Source organism: Triticum urartu, chromosome 3 (genome assembly GCF_003073215.2).
Source record: "Triticum urartu cultivar G1812 chromosome 3, Tu2.1, whole genome shotgun sequence".
NCBI classification, from domain to species: domain Eukaryota; kingdom Viridiplantae; phylum Streptophyta; class Magnoliopsida; order Poales; family Poaceae; genus Triticum; species Triticum urartu.
Window position 1 is genome coordinate 632,722,778 of NC_053024.1, and position 12,790 is coordinate 632,735,567.

The 12,790-nt window shown below is 43.6% G+C and overlaps 1 long non-coding RNA gene across 1 annotated transcript; it reads left to right on the plus strand.

Moving 5' to 3' along the window:
* The first annotated feature begins 5,834 nt into the window (after positions 1 to 5,834).
* Positions 5,835 to 7,717, plus strand: LOC125548918. The gene is made up of 3 exons (XR_007301196.1): positions 5,835 to 5,943; positions 6,758 to 7,015; positions 7,630 to 7,717. It is a non-coding gene; the product is annotated as an uncharacterized LOC125548918 (long non-coding RNA).
* The last annotated feature ends 5,073 nt before the right edge of the window (positions 7,718 to 12,790 follow it).

Genomic DNA, 12,790 nt, shown 5'->3' on the forward strand with positions numbered 1-12,790 from the left:
ATGGTCATAAAGCAAACAACGCTAGTTCGCTGCCTTATTTCTAGTTGTTAACGACCAATATAGATGGTCATAGCCTTGTAAATTGTGGTGGGTTGCTATGACTAGGCGCCACCTCATCAGTTTTGCCTATGTGTCATGTCCATGTGGCAGTTTTTGCCCTAGGTTGTGAAGCAACCTATATTTCTGTCATTCCCAAAATTCCCAAAAAAATCTCATAAATTTTTTGGGTCATATCTTCATCAAATATGTAAAAGTCCTTCCTTGCCTAGTTCAAAACTAATTCAACAATATTCATTTTCCTATTTTGTTCACAACAACACTTTATGAAGGAAGTGCTATTTATATATTCTTGATTGCCCTAGGAATTTTTGGGCACTCTTTTCTATCGAAATCATTACCGCATGACAAAATTCAGCACCATTTGCCTAGCAAATCTTCCTCGGCAAATTTCCAAAGTTTTTGTCCACCTAGAAGCATTGTGAAGGAAGTACCTTTGTTATATCTCGAAATGACATGAAATTTATACAGTTCCTTCATATGCCCAAATTATCACCCTTCTCCAAATTGCAGCTGAGTCAAATCATCTATGTGAGCCCAGGTTCAATTTATATTTTATGGCCAAATTGGCACGTTGCAAAGCAAGTGTTATATAGACCCCTCCTATTACCCTCAAACTTTTCTGGGACTCTTCCATACCCAAATCATTGCCACATGATAATATTTAGCTCAATTTTCAAAGTAAATCTTTCTCAAGAAATTTCCAAAGTTTCTACCTCGAGAGAAGCTTTGTGAAGTAAGTACTAGCTAGGCTTACCCAAATGATATGAAAATTTACCAGCGCATGACCATACCTATGTAACTTACCTACACCAATTTTTAGCTCCTTTAATTCATCCAATCTCTCTCACTAGTTTTCCCAAGTTTTTGTCCATAGAAGAGCATTGTGAAGGAAGTACTACTTTGGCATGTCCAAATGGTATCAATTTTCTACAATGCTTTCATATGCCCAAATAACCATCCTCCACTAAATTTCAGCTCAATCCATTCATTATTTTGAGCCCAGCTTCAACATTCATATTTTTGTCTAGTGTGATACTTTGCAAAGTAAGTACCACCTAGGATCCTCCTTTTGAGATAAAAATTTGTGAAGACATTCTCCTTAGTAGATGATCATCCTCAGCCAAAACTCACGCCCATTGGCCATGTGCATTTCCCGTACCGCTAATCAAACACTTGGCTGCTTATTCATGTTTGAGCATCGATCGGTCTCCTCGTGAGAATCTTATGTTGTGATTTTATTCCTATCACCTACCTGGGGAGTGCCCAACCCACTAGACATGCCTAGGCTGCCCAGAACACATGGCAACGCCACGGTCACGCGGTGACCACGCGGCGGGCATGCGAGTTTACGTGCTCTAGAGTTGGGGGCCTCAGCCACCGCCCAAACCTCGACGTATCGCCACCAAACCATGTATTTATGATTAAATAGGTACTTATGTAACTAGAAATGATTTTTGGACAAAATAAATAGCAAACTATGAGGCAGCTGCAGTTCAAATTTGACCCACTTCCTGCTGAATCGGCGGGAATTTGTCTTTTTCACCATAGGTGGATCAAAACTTTTGACACCCAACCATTTTGTCAATTGTGCATTATATATGGCCTAGTATTTTATAAAATTGATTAGGTCCAATTTTGCAACAAATATATGGTAGGTCCTTCACAAAAAAACTCATTTTGGGCACTCAGAAAAATGGAAAATGAATTTTTCGTGCAAAGAAAATGAAAAATTCCTTAGGCCACATTGTTTCCAAGATGCACCCTTGTGCACAATATGAGATCGTTTGAACAAACTATGCCATGAATGTGGCCATAAGATTGATCATTTGGCTTGAAAGTCATGAATCTTCACGCATGATAGCTCATTTCTGAGAACACTTTTTAAAAAGAATTGCCGTATTACAAGTTTATTATTTTTCCTGGGAACTTGGCCATATATAATGACACAATGCGAAGGTTTCCCAATTTTTTGATTTTTTGAACTTTTTATGCCCGTTTCAAAATGCGGGCAAAACGGCGGGAATGACCGTTCCTAGCTAGTGGCTGAATCTTGATTTTTTTTGTGTGTTTCTCTGATTAAATAGATACTTATGTACCTAGAAATTATTTTTGGAGAAAATAAAGAGCAAACTACGAGGTAGCTACAGTTTAAATTTGACCCGCTTCCTACTGAACCGGCAGGAATTTGTCTTTTTCACAAGAGGTGGATCAAAACTTTTGACACCCAAACATTTGGTCAATTGTGCATTAAATATGTCCTAATATTTTATAAAATTGATTTGGTGCAATTTTGCAACAATTATTTGGGAGGTCCTTCACAAAAAAACCTCCTTTTGGGCACTCAGAAAAATGGAAAATGGTTTTTTCGTCCAAAGAAAATGGAAACTTCCTTAGGCAACATTGTTTGCCATTCCAATATGCACCCTTGTGCACAATATGAGATCATTTGAACAAACTATGCCATGAATGTGGCCATAAGATTGATCATTTGGCTTGAAAGCCATGAATCTTCACGCATGATAGCTCATTTCTGAGAACACTTTTTTAAAAGAATTGCCGTATTACAAGTTTATTATTTTTCCTGGGAACTTGGCCATATATAATGACACAATGCGAAGGTTTCCCAATTTTTTGATTTTTTTTGAATTTTTTATGCCCATTTCAAAATGCGGTCAAAACGGCGGGAATGACCGTTCCTAGCTAGAGGTCGAATCTTGGAATTATTTTGGTGTTTATCTGATTAAATAGATACTTATGTACCTATAAATGATTTTTGGAAAAAATAAAGAGCAAACTATGAGGCAGCTGCAGTTCAAATTTGACCCGCTTCCAGCTGAATCGGCGGGAATTTGTCTTTTTAACGAGAGGTGGATCAAAGCTTCTGACACTCAACCATTTGGTCAATTGTGCATTAAATATGTCCTAGTATTTTAGAAAAATAATTCGGTCCGCTTTTGCAACAAATATATGGTAGGTCCTTCACAAAAAAACTTATTTTGGGCACTCAAAAAATGGAAAATGAATTTTTCGTCCAAAAAAATGTATTTTTTAGGCAACATTGTTTACCATTGCAAGATGCACCTTTGTGCAAAGTATGATATAATTTGAATAAATTATGCCATTCCAAAATGCACCCTTGTGCAAAAAAATATAATAGAAACACATAGAAAAACACAATTACGTATGCTTTGTTCTCATTGGTTGAAATGTTTGTGCCATGGATTGATGACATGGCATCCATGCATCCATCCATCCACCCATCCCATTTATCTAAAGAAAAAAAGAAAGAGAAAGAAAAAGAACCCTATCCCCTCCCACCCCCGGGCAGCCCAACCACCCAAACCCTATCGGCTCCCACTCCATCGCCGCCGCCCTCTTCTCCCCAGATCCATCGCCGCCGCCCCCCCTCCCCCCTCATCGCGCACGCTCAAGCCGCTCGCCGCCACCACGCTCCTCCACCTCCAGGCGACGCCGAGCCCGTGTTCTCCCTCCCCAAGATCGCGCCGGAGCCCGCGGTCCTCTTGCACCTACAACTCAGCTCTCCTCCTCCCCTTCCAGATCGCGCCACCACCATCACCCCGCCTTCCAGATCCGACGCCATCCCCACCCACCACCGCCACGCCACCCACCGTCGACCTCGTCTCCTCCATCCCCCTCCCCTCACCTTCCCCATATCCACTAGTCTAGGCAGGGCCATGGCGTTCCCCCTCCTCCTCTCTGCTAGGGTTAGGATTTCCACTTAACCCTCCCCTGATCTGGCAGCCACCGGCGACCTCCCTGCCCGTCTCCAGTATCCCCCACCGGTGCTGTCCCCACCCTCGATGCCCTCGCCCCGGGTGGCGCAACAGCCTCTTCCCCTCCCCCACTCTCTTCCCTTGGCGCGCCCCACCCCAAACCCTACCCACAACCGCCGCCGTGCTCCATCACCAGCGACCTTGCCGCCGCCGCCCCTATCCCCTCGCCCTATCTCCATACCCGCGACGCCGAGCCGGACGGGAGGAGCCACCGCCCCGCAGCACGCTCGCGCCGGTACGTACAGGCGGTGCCCTCGGATCTGAACAAGAACACCGAGTGGTTCATGTACCTGGCGTTCCTAGATCCATCCGCCCCACCCTCTGCTCACCCTATCTCCCTCGGTGTTGGGGCATCCAGATCGAGCAGGTCAGGTGCCGGTGCTCCACGATCTCCATGCGATGCGCCGGCGAGGCGACGGTGATGCTTGTGGTGGACGCCTCCGCCGTCTTCCACCGACACACAGCCGCGCCCTCCGACGCCGCTCTTCCACGCGACGAGAGGCCTGGGTGCCGCTCGGCTGGGACAGAACCCCGCGCTCGACGATGCCATGGACATGGAGGTCTTCAAGGTACCCTCTTCCTCTCCTTCTCTGTCCCTCACCTCCAATACTTGCCACTAAGCTCGTGACAACACCATGTCTCACTTGGGCCCTCTGATGCTTGCTCGCTACGGTCTCTCGATGAACACAATTGCTTACTCCTAAAATCCCTAATTCCTAGGGTTTACTCTTGCTGTTCTACATACTTTCATGTACCACTATCATACTCCAGGCTTGCTTAGAATTGCAATTCCACGCTTAGAATCATGACACCATCGAGTCACAGGGACATCTCAACTTCTGAACGAAAAAAACATTATTGTTTGCTGCATTGCATATACCATTACAGTTCTTGATTGAGTTTTGGACTTGCGTAATTCCATCATCAGGGGAAGCTGATACCCACACAGCCAGCTCGTGCTCACTGTGTTTGACCGCCAACTCTCGTGCTCTACTGCGACGAGTACCGATGCCCACACAGGTATGACCTGCGTGCCCCCCATGACCTTGCACCGGTGCTATGTGCGTGAGCGCGCGCGCTTGCTGCAATGTCGGGTGCGGTGGTGTGCTGCAAACTTGCGATGGGGGCGGCCAGGTGGTGCGTGGCTGTGTGTGTGGCGATATATGGAGCTCCGGAGATTCCTATTGGATTGCCGAGACTTGGTCTTGGTTCTGCCGTTGGCGTGTTGTCTTTGCTCTAATCTGGTTAAAACTGTGTGATTAGACTAGTAGCATCAGCTCTTTATCTGGAAAAAGAATACTATCAAGTCCTTAGCTAGCTAGCTAACTAGTACAAGCTGCAACCCAATAGGAACAGTAGCTTTCATGCACACATCTAGCTAGCTAATTAGTAATTACACTACTAGTATTCAGAAACAACTTCACTTTGAAACTCTGAATCACTTCTCCCTGACAGACACTTCACCAAAATGTATCCTGTTCCAAACTCTTATTTGTATCATTATTTACCGAATGTTATTTTATTATTTTTGTTGAACTAATCTTGTCTGAATCATCCCTCTTTTGTAGGTCTTTATGAAGCTTTGGAACTGAGGGACGGTGGATCTGACTACTTGGGAAAGGGTGTTTCCAAGGTTCCATTTGAGCAAATTTTATATTAGCATGAATAACGAATCCTGGGCTACAGTCTTAAAGTAATTCTGTTACCTAGTTAGTTTGGAAGCCTGGAGTGAATGAAAAGTTGAAGCTTACATTTTCAAGGTATAGCTTAATTTTTTAGCTACTGCAGCATTTCTTGAAATGATTTTTTCTAAGCATTTTTTTCATACTCAATAAGCTAGTTCCTTGAATCAAATTTGATAACGAAATGTTTCTGTAGCAAGCTATAGTTAATTAGTTGGGCAAGTGTGATGTCCATTCACGCCTCCTCTTGTTTTTTGCAGGTCTGGCAGCACCGCCGTGTCGACGAGAAGGTGGTGACCGCGGCAGCGAGCGGCGCGAGTTGGTGGCTGCGGGACTCGACGGCACGGCTCATATATGCGCGAGCTGGGCATTACTTTGAGTTCATATATGTGCTTGTCACTCCATAGGTTATAGTGATTCCCTCTGTTTCCTTATATGTTCTTGTAGTTTGGTTGCTTTCCTAGTTCATGCATGTTTGTACAGCTATATATAGTTATGCTGTGAATCTGTCATGCATGTATTGAAATGCAGGAAATGTTTAATACATGTTCACTCTCAGTTGGGATATTGAATTGTACATAGTTATGTGATTCATGTCTGCTTCTTATCTTATTAAGTGATTATCTTTATGTCCTTGCTACCAGTAGGATGGTTAATAGCTTGTTTTGTAGTTCTCTACTTTATGCAAATAGCTTCTTATAAGGCAATATAATTGGTTGTTTTGTGCTGCTGGCCTAATTAAACATGATCAGTATGTATACTTGTTTGAGATAGACATTTTCATGCATGTTTATGAGGTAACGAATTCTACAGATGTCACAAAATATTGGTGGCAAAGTGTCTTCTTATCTTTATATTTACTTAGCTAAAATCTTAGAGTAACAATAACTGTACTTGACAAGTAAACATTAGCATCTTAAATGATCATCTTAAATGATTAGCTAAAATGATGTAGGAGTAGTAGAAACTTCATGGTTGATCCTGATTGCTGAACATGGGAGATGCATCTTCTTTTGCATATCAATTACATAGTAGTACTATATAATGCTTGCCGATGTGGTACATTCAATACTGGCAGCACTGGCCATTAATTACACTGGCCATTTTAACGCCAGGCTTTAGATTCTGCCGAGCCAGATCCGTTGACCCGCGGTTTGATTCGTGGCGTGCGAGATTTGTTCCTGGGCTGACGTGGTGTGTTTGCCGGTGTGATTTTCGCAGGCCTTGGACAAGATCAGTACGGTGCCGATGGAGGCCCTCGCCGCCGGCGCCGATGTGTCCATGATTGGGCAGTTTGGTGTTGGCTTCTACTCCGCCTACCTTGTTGCCGAGAGGGTCGTCGTCACCATGAAGCACAACAACGACAGGCAGTACGTGTGGGAGTCCCAGGCCGGTAGCTCCTTCACCGTCACTCGTGATACGTTTGGGGAGCAGCTCGGCAGGGGTACCAAGATGGTCCTCTACCTCAAGGACGACTAGGTATGCAGTCCAACCTCCTATACTGTGATGGCTTACTCTTCATGTCTTGATGTGGTTCTCTGCTTAGTGTAGCTGTATTAGACTCACTATGAGATGTCCACTCTTGTTTTGTTAAAAAACATGAACTGTTAAGTCATCTATTCATGGCCGTTGCTTTTGTTCAGTATATATGTGTGCTTTCTGATTTGTATGCGTAGGTGGTTATAGGTTGCTGTGAAATATAAATTAACAAGTGCTCATGCATGCCGGTATACTAGAGCTAGTTGTATGTGCTCATTACCTTCCTGTTGTCACTTGTCAGCATCAATCCAATCCAACCCAGCCCAATGAATCTAACCTGCTCGTTTAGTTCTCGCCATCGGTGGTAGCCAACAACTAACCGATCTTAGCTGCTGCCGGCTGTTTGGCATCCTATGTATTTTTTGCTGCTAGTCTCAGAAATAATGCATAAATGGCATCAAAACTGCTTCATGCTATCTCTCGGGCAAAGTAGATGCTAGTTTGGTTACTATCTGTACATCATAGGTCTACTTGATGCAAGTCTCTATTTTTTGTTTGTTCTATTTTTTGTTTGTCTCTCTTTGACATATTGCTTTTTCTTTTTGAATGTGCAGGTTATTTGCATCTTGATTAGGAGATGATGGTGATCATCTTTTGTTGCGGGGAACCTGTTAGATAAAGTTTATGTGATTTGAACCTGCAAGATACATTCTGTATAATGTTGTGTGAGATAAAAGTTATGTACTTGTGAACATAGGAGATAAGTTATTGATATGTGTTGGTCTGTCTAATGTTATGCGAGACAAAGTTGTGTGAGAAAGTTTTCTATACTTGTGTTATTACTGTGGGAAAGAAGTACTGTTACTATACTGATTTGAGAATATTGGCTGTAAATAAAAGAGGGCTTGGCCCAACTATTGGATTGTAAAACGGCCCTGTCCAGAATTTATATTGCACTCAATACTTGGGCTCTAAAAAGGCCATGGCCCAAACTATGTTGGACTTGTTTCTAAAAAGAGCAATATAAATTTCAGATTCTAAAAGGGTTGAGGCCCCAAAAAAATGGATTGTAAAAGACTGCATCTCAGAAAAAAAAGTCCTAATTGTTGGGGCAGGCCTATTTAGCTAATCAAAGCACAGGGAAAAAATAAATTAAATGGGCTGAATTAATGGGCTCGGCCCATGTAAAACGCCGAATTGGATGGCTGAATCTTGTGCCACATCAGCTTGCCACGCTGGATGCCTACGTGGCCTGGGGAGGTTGCTAGTGACCAAAACGCCACAGTAGACGTATTTTGGTCATAAACGTCTTCGACCATTCCAGAAGAAAGGTCGCTATAGTCAGTTTATGACGGCCAGCTTTTGACCTTATGTTTTTGGTCACAAAAAGGTCACAAATGGAAATTTGTGACCATTCAATGACCAATAGTGGTGGTCACAAGTTGACATATTTCTTGTAGTGTGAAGAGGCCATCGGCTTCAGTGTTGAAGATGGACTTGGCGACGTACACTGAAGCTAAAGCCAGGCTTGCCACGCCTGAATCAGATTCCTCTTCATACTCCATCTCCACCTCCTCAAATGCAGACTCCTCCTCTGAATCCATTTCCTTGCCAACAAATGCACGACCCTTGCTAGATGAGCTCTTCTTGTGTGATGAAGACTTTGACGAAGACTTAGAAGAAGACTTTGAGGATTTCTTCTTTTTCTTGTCATCAGAATCATATTCCTTGCTCTTCTTCTTATTCTTGTTCTCATTGTCCCATTGAGGACATTCAGAGATGTAGTGACCAGGTTTCTTGCACTTGTGACATGTTCTCTTCTTGTAGTCACGGGAGGAAGCTTCATCATTTCTTGAGCTGGATCTTGAAGACTGTCTGGAGCCTTTCTTCCTAGTGAACCTTTGGAACTTCTTGACAAGCATGGCAAGCTCCTTTCCAATGTCTTCAGGATCCTCAGAACTGCAGTCAGATTCTTCTTCACATGAGGAAACAGCCTTTGCCTTCAAGGTGCGAGCTCGGCCATAGTTGGGACCATAGATGTCTCGTTTCTCAGATAGATGGAATCCATGCGTGTTGAGCCTCTCAAGTATGTCATACGGATCGAGAGTCTTGAAATCAGGTCATTCTTGAATCATCAGGGCCAAGGTGTCAAATGAGTTGTCGAGTGATCTTAAGAGTGTCTTGATGATTTCATGCTTGGTGATTTCAATGGCGCCGAGTGCATGAAGCTCATTTGTGATATCAGTGAGGCGATCAAACGTCAGCTGAACATTCTCATTGTCATTTCTCTTGAAGCGGTTGAAGAGATTGCGAAGAACACTGATCCTTGAGTCTCTTTGGGTTGAGACGCCTTCATTGACCTTGGAGAGCTAGTCCCAGACTAGCTTTGCAGTTTCCAGAGCACTCACACGGCCATACTGTCCTTTGGTCAAATGAACACAGATGGTGTTCTTTGCAGTAGAATCCATTTGAATGAACTTCTTGACATCAGCTGCGGTGACGCCTTCACCAGCCTTGGGAGCGCCATTCTTGACGACATACCAGAGGTCGACATCAATGGCTTCAAGATGCATGCGCATCTTATTCTTCCAGTAAGGGTAATCAGTGCCATCGAAGACTGGGCACGCAGCGGAGACCTTGATTATCCCTGCAGTCGACATAGCTAAAACTCCAGGTGGTTAAACCGAATCACACAGAACAAGGGAGCACCTTGCTCTGGTACCAATTGAAAGTGCTAGTTGTCGACTAGAGGGGGGGTGAATAGGCGATTTTTATGGAAGTCTTCAAAACACGGGGGCTTTGAAGACAAACAGAAGAAATGAACCTATTGATATGCAACGGAAGGTAGACTACACTAGACAATCCATAGTCAAGTAAGCAAATGAAGTGAAAGCACGACGACTATCAGCAACTAGGTAGTATGGATCAAGATGGAAGAATGTATGAAACCAATCAACAACAGTCTTCACATAGTGAAGTCAATCATATCATGCAGGCAGGCAATGACTTCATGAAGACAAACTGTAAGTAAAGAGAGAGGTAAGAGTTGCTTGGTGAGGACAGGTGTTTGTTGGACCGGTTCCAGTTGTTGTGACAACTGTATGTCTGGTTAGGGAGGCTGAGATTAAACTCAGAAGACCGTGTCTTCACCTTATTCCCCTTGAGCTAAGGACACACATTCCTCGCCCAATCACTCTGGTAAGTCTTCAAGGTAGACTTCCGAACCTCCGTAGACTTCGTTCACCGTGATCCACAATGACTCTTGGATGCTCAGAACGCGACGCCTAACCGGCTGGAGGATTCACAGTCCTCAAGTGTAACAAGTCTTCAGATCACGCAGACAGAAAGACTTCAGTGATGTCTAACACTCTCTGGCTCTGGGTGTTTAGGGCCTCTGGGTGTTTAGGGCTTTGTCCTCGCAAGGATTTCTCAAAGGCTTCGAGGTGGGTGATACGTCCATTTTGCATCATGCATTTATATCGATATTTATTGCATTATGGGCTGTTATTACACATTATATCGCAATACTTATGCCTATTCTCTCTTATTTTACGAGGTTTACATGAAGAGGGAGAATGCCGGCAGCTGGGATTCTGGGCTGGAAAAGGAGCAAATATTAGAGACCTATTCTGCACAGCTCCAAAAGTCCTGAAACTTCACGGAAGACGTTTTCAAAATATATAAAAAATACTCAGCGGAAGAGATTCACCAGGGGGCCACACCCTGCCCACAAGGGTGGGGGGCGCGCCCTACCCCTTGGCGCGCCCCCTACCTTGTGGGCCCCCTGGTGGCCCTCCGGTGGCCATCTTCTGCTATATGAAGTCTTTCGACGGGAAAAAATAAAAAGCCTTCTTCTCGGACGAAACTCCGCCGCCACGAGGCGGAACCTTGGCAGATCCAGTCTAGGGCTCCGGCAGAGCTGTTCTACCGGGGAAACTTCCCTCCCGGAGGGGGAAATCAACGCCATCGTCATCACCAATGCTCCTCTCATCAGGAGAGGGCAATCTCCATCAACATCTTCATCAGCACCATCTCCTCTCAAAACCCTAGTTCATCTCTTGTATCCAATTCTTGTCTCCAAGTCCGGGATTGGTACTAGTAGGTTGCTAGTAGTGTTAATTACTCCTTGTAGTTGATGCTAGTTGGTTTATTTGGTGGAAGATCATATGTTCAGATCCTATATGCATATTAATACCCCTCTGATTATGAACATGAATATGCTTTGTGAGTAGTTACTTTGTTCCTGAGGACATGGGAGAAGTCTTGCTATTAGTAGTCATGTGAATTTGGTATTCGTTCGATATTTTGATGAGATGTATGTTGTCTCTCCTCTAGTGGTGTTATGTGAACGTCGACTACATGACACTTCACCATTATTTGGGCCTATAGGAAGGCATTGGGAAGTAATAAGTAGATGATGGGTTGCTAGAGTGACAGAAGCTTAAACCCTAGTTTATGCGTTGCTTCGTAAGGGGCTGATTTGGATCCATATGTTTCATGCTATGGTTAGGTTTACCTTAATACTTTTGTTGTAGTTGCGGATGCTTGCAATAGAGGTTAATCATAAGTGGGATGCTTGTCCAAGTAAGGACAGTACCCAAGCACCGGTCCACCCACATACCAAATTATCAAAGTACCGAACGCGAATCATATGAGCGTGATGAAAACTAGCTTGACGAATATTCCCATGTGTCCTCGGAGCGCTTTTCTCTATATAAGAGTTTGTCCAGCTTGTCCTTTGCTACAAAAAGGATTGGGCCACCTTGCAGCACTTTATTTACTTTGTTACTTGTTGCTCGTTACAAATTATCCTATCACAAAACTATCTGTTACCACTTGTTTCTGTACTTGCAGTAGAATACCTTGCTAGAAACCGCTTATCATTTCCTTCTGCTCCTCGTTGGGTTTGACACTCTTACTTATAGAAAGGACTACGATAGATCCCCTATACTTGTGGATCATCAAGACTCTTTTTTGGCGCCGTTGCCGGGGAGTGAAGCGCCTTTGGTAGGTGGAATTTGGTAAGGAAAAATTTATAGTGTGCTGAAATTTACTGTCACTTGCTACTATGGAAAGTAATCCTCTGAGGGGCTTGTTCGGGGTATCTTCACCCCGACCAGTAGAGCAAAGAGTTGCTCCTCAACGTACTGAACCTACTGAAAATGAAAATGAAAATGCTTGCTTTGAAGTTCCTGCGGGTATGATAGAAAAAGTGCTAGCTAATCCTTTTTTAGGAGATGGAACAAAACATCCTGATGAACATCTGATATATGTGGATGAAGTTTGTGGATTATTTAAGCTTGTAGATGTACCCGGAGATGTTGTTAAGAAGAAGGTCTTCCCCTTATCTTTGAGGGGAGATGCATCAACATGGTATAGGCTATGTGATGATATGAGGTGTTGGAATTACAAACGATTGAAATTGGAATTTCATCAGAAGTTTTATCCTATGCATCTTGTTCATCGTGATCGCAATTATATATATAACTTTTGGCCTCGCGAAGGAGAAAGCATCGCTCAAGCTTGGGGGAGGCTTAAATTAATGTTATATTCATGCCCCAATCATGAGCTCTCAAGAGAAATGATTATTCAAAAAATTTATGCTCGGCTTTCTGGTAACAATCGCACCATGCTTGATACTTCTTGTGCCGGCTCTTTTATGATGAAGACTATTGAATTCAAATGGGATTTATTGGAAAGAATTAAACACAACTCTGAAGATTGGGACCTCGACAATGGTAAGGAGTCGGGTATGACACCTAGTTTTGATTGTGT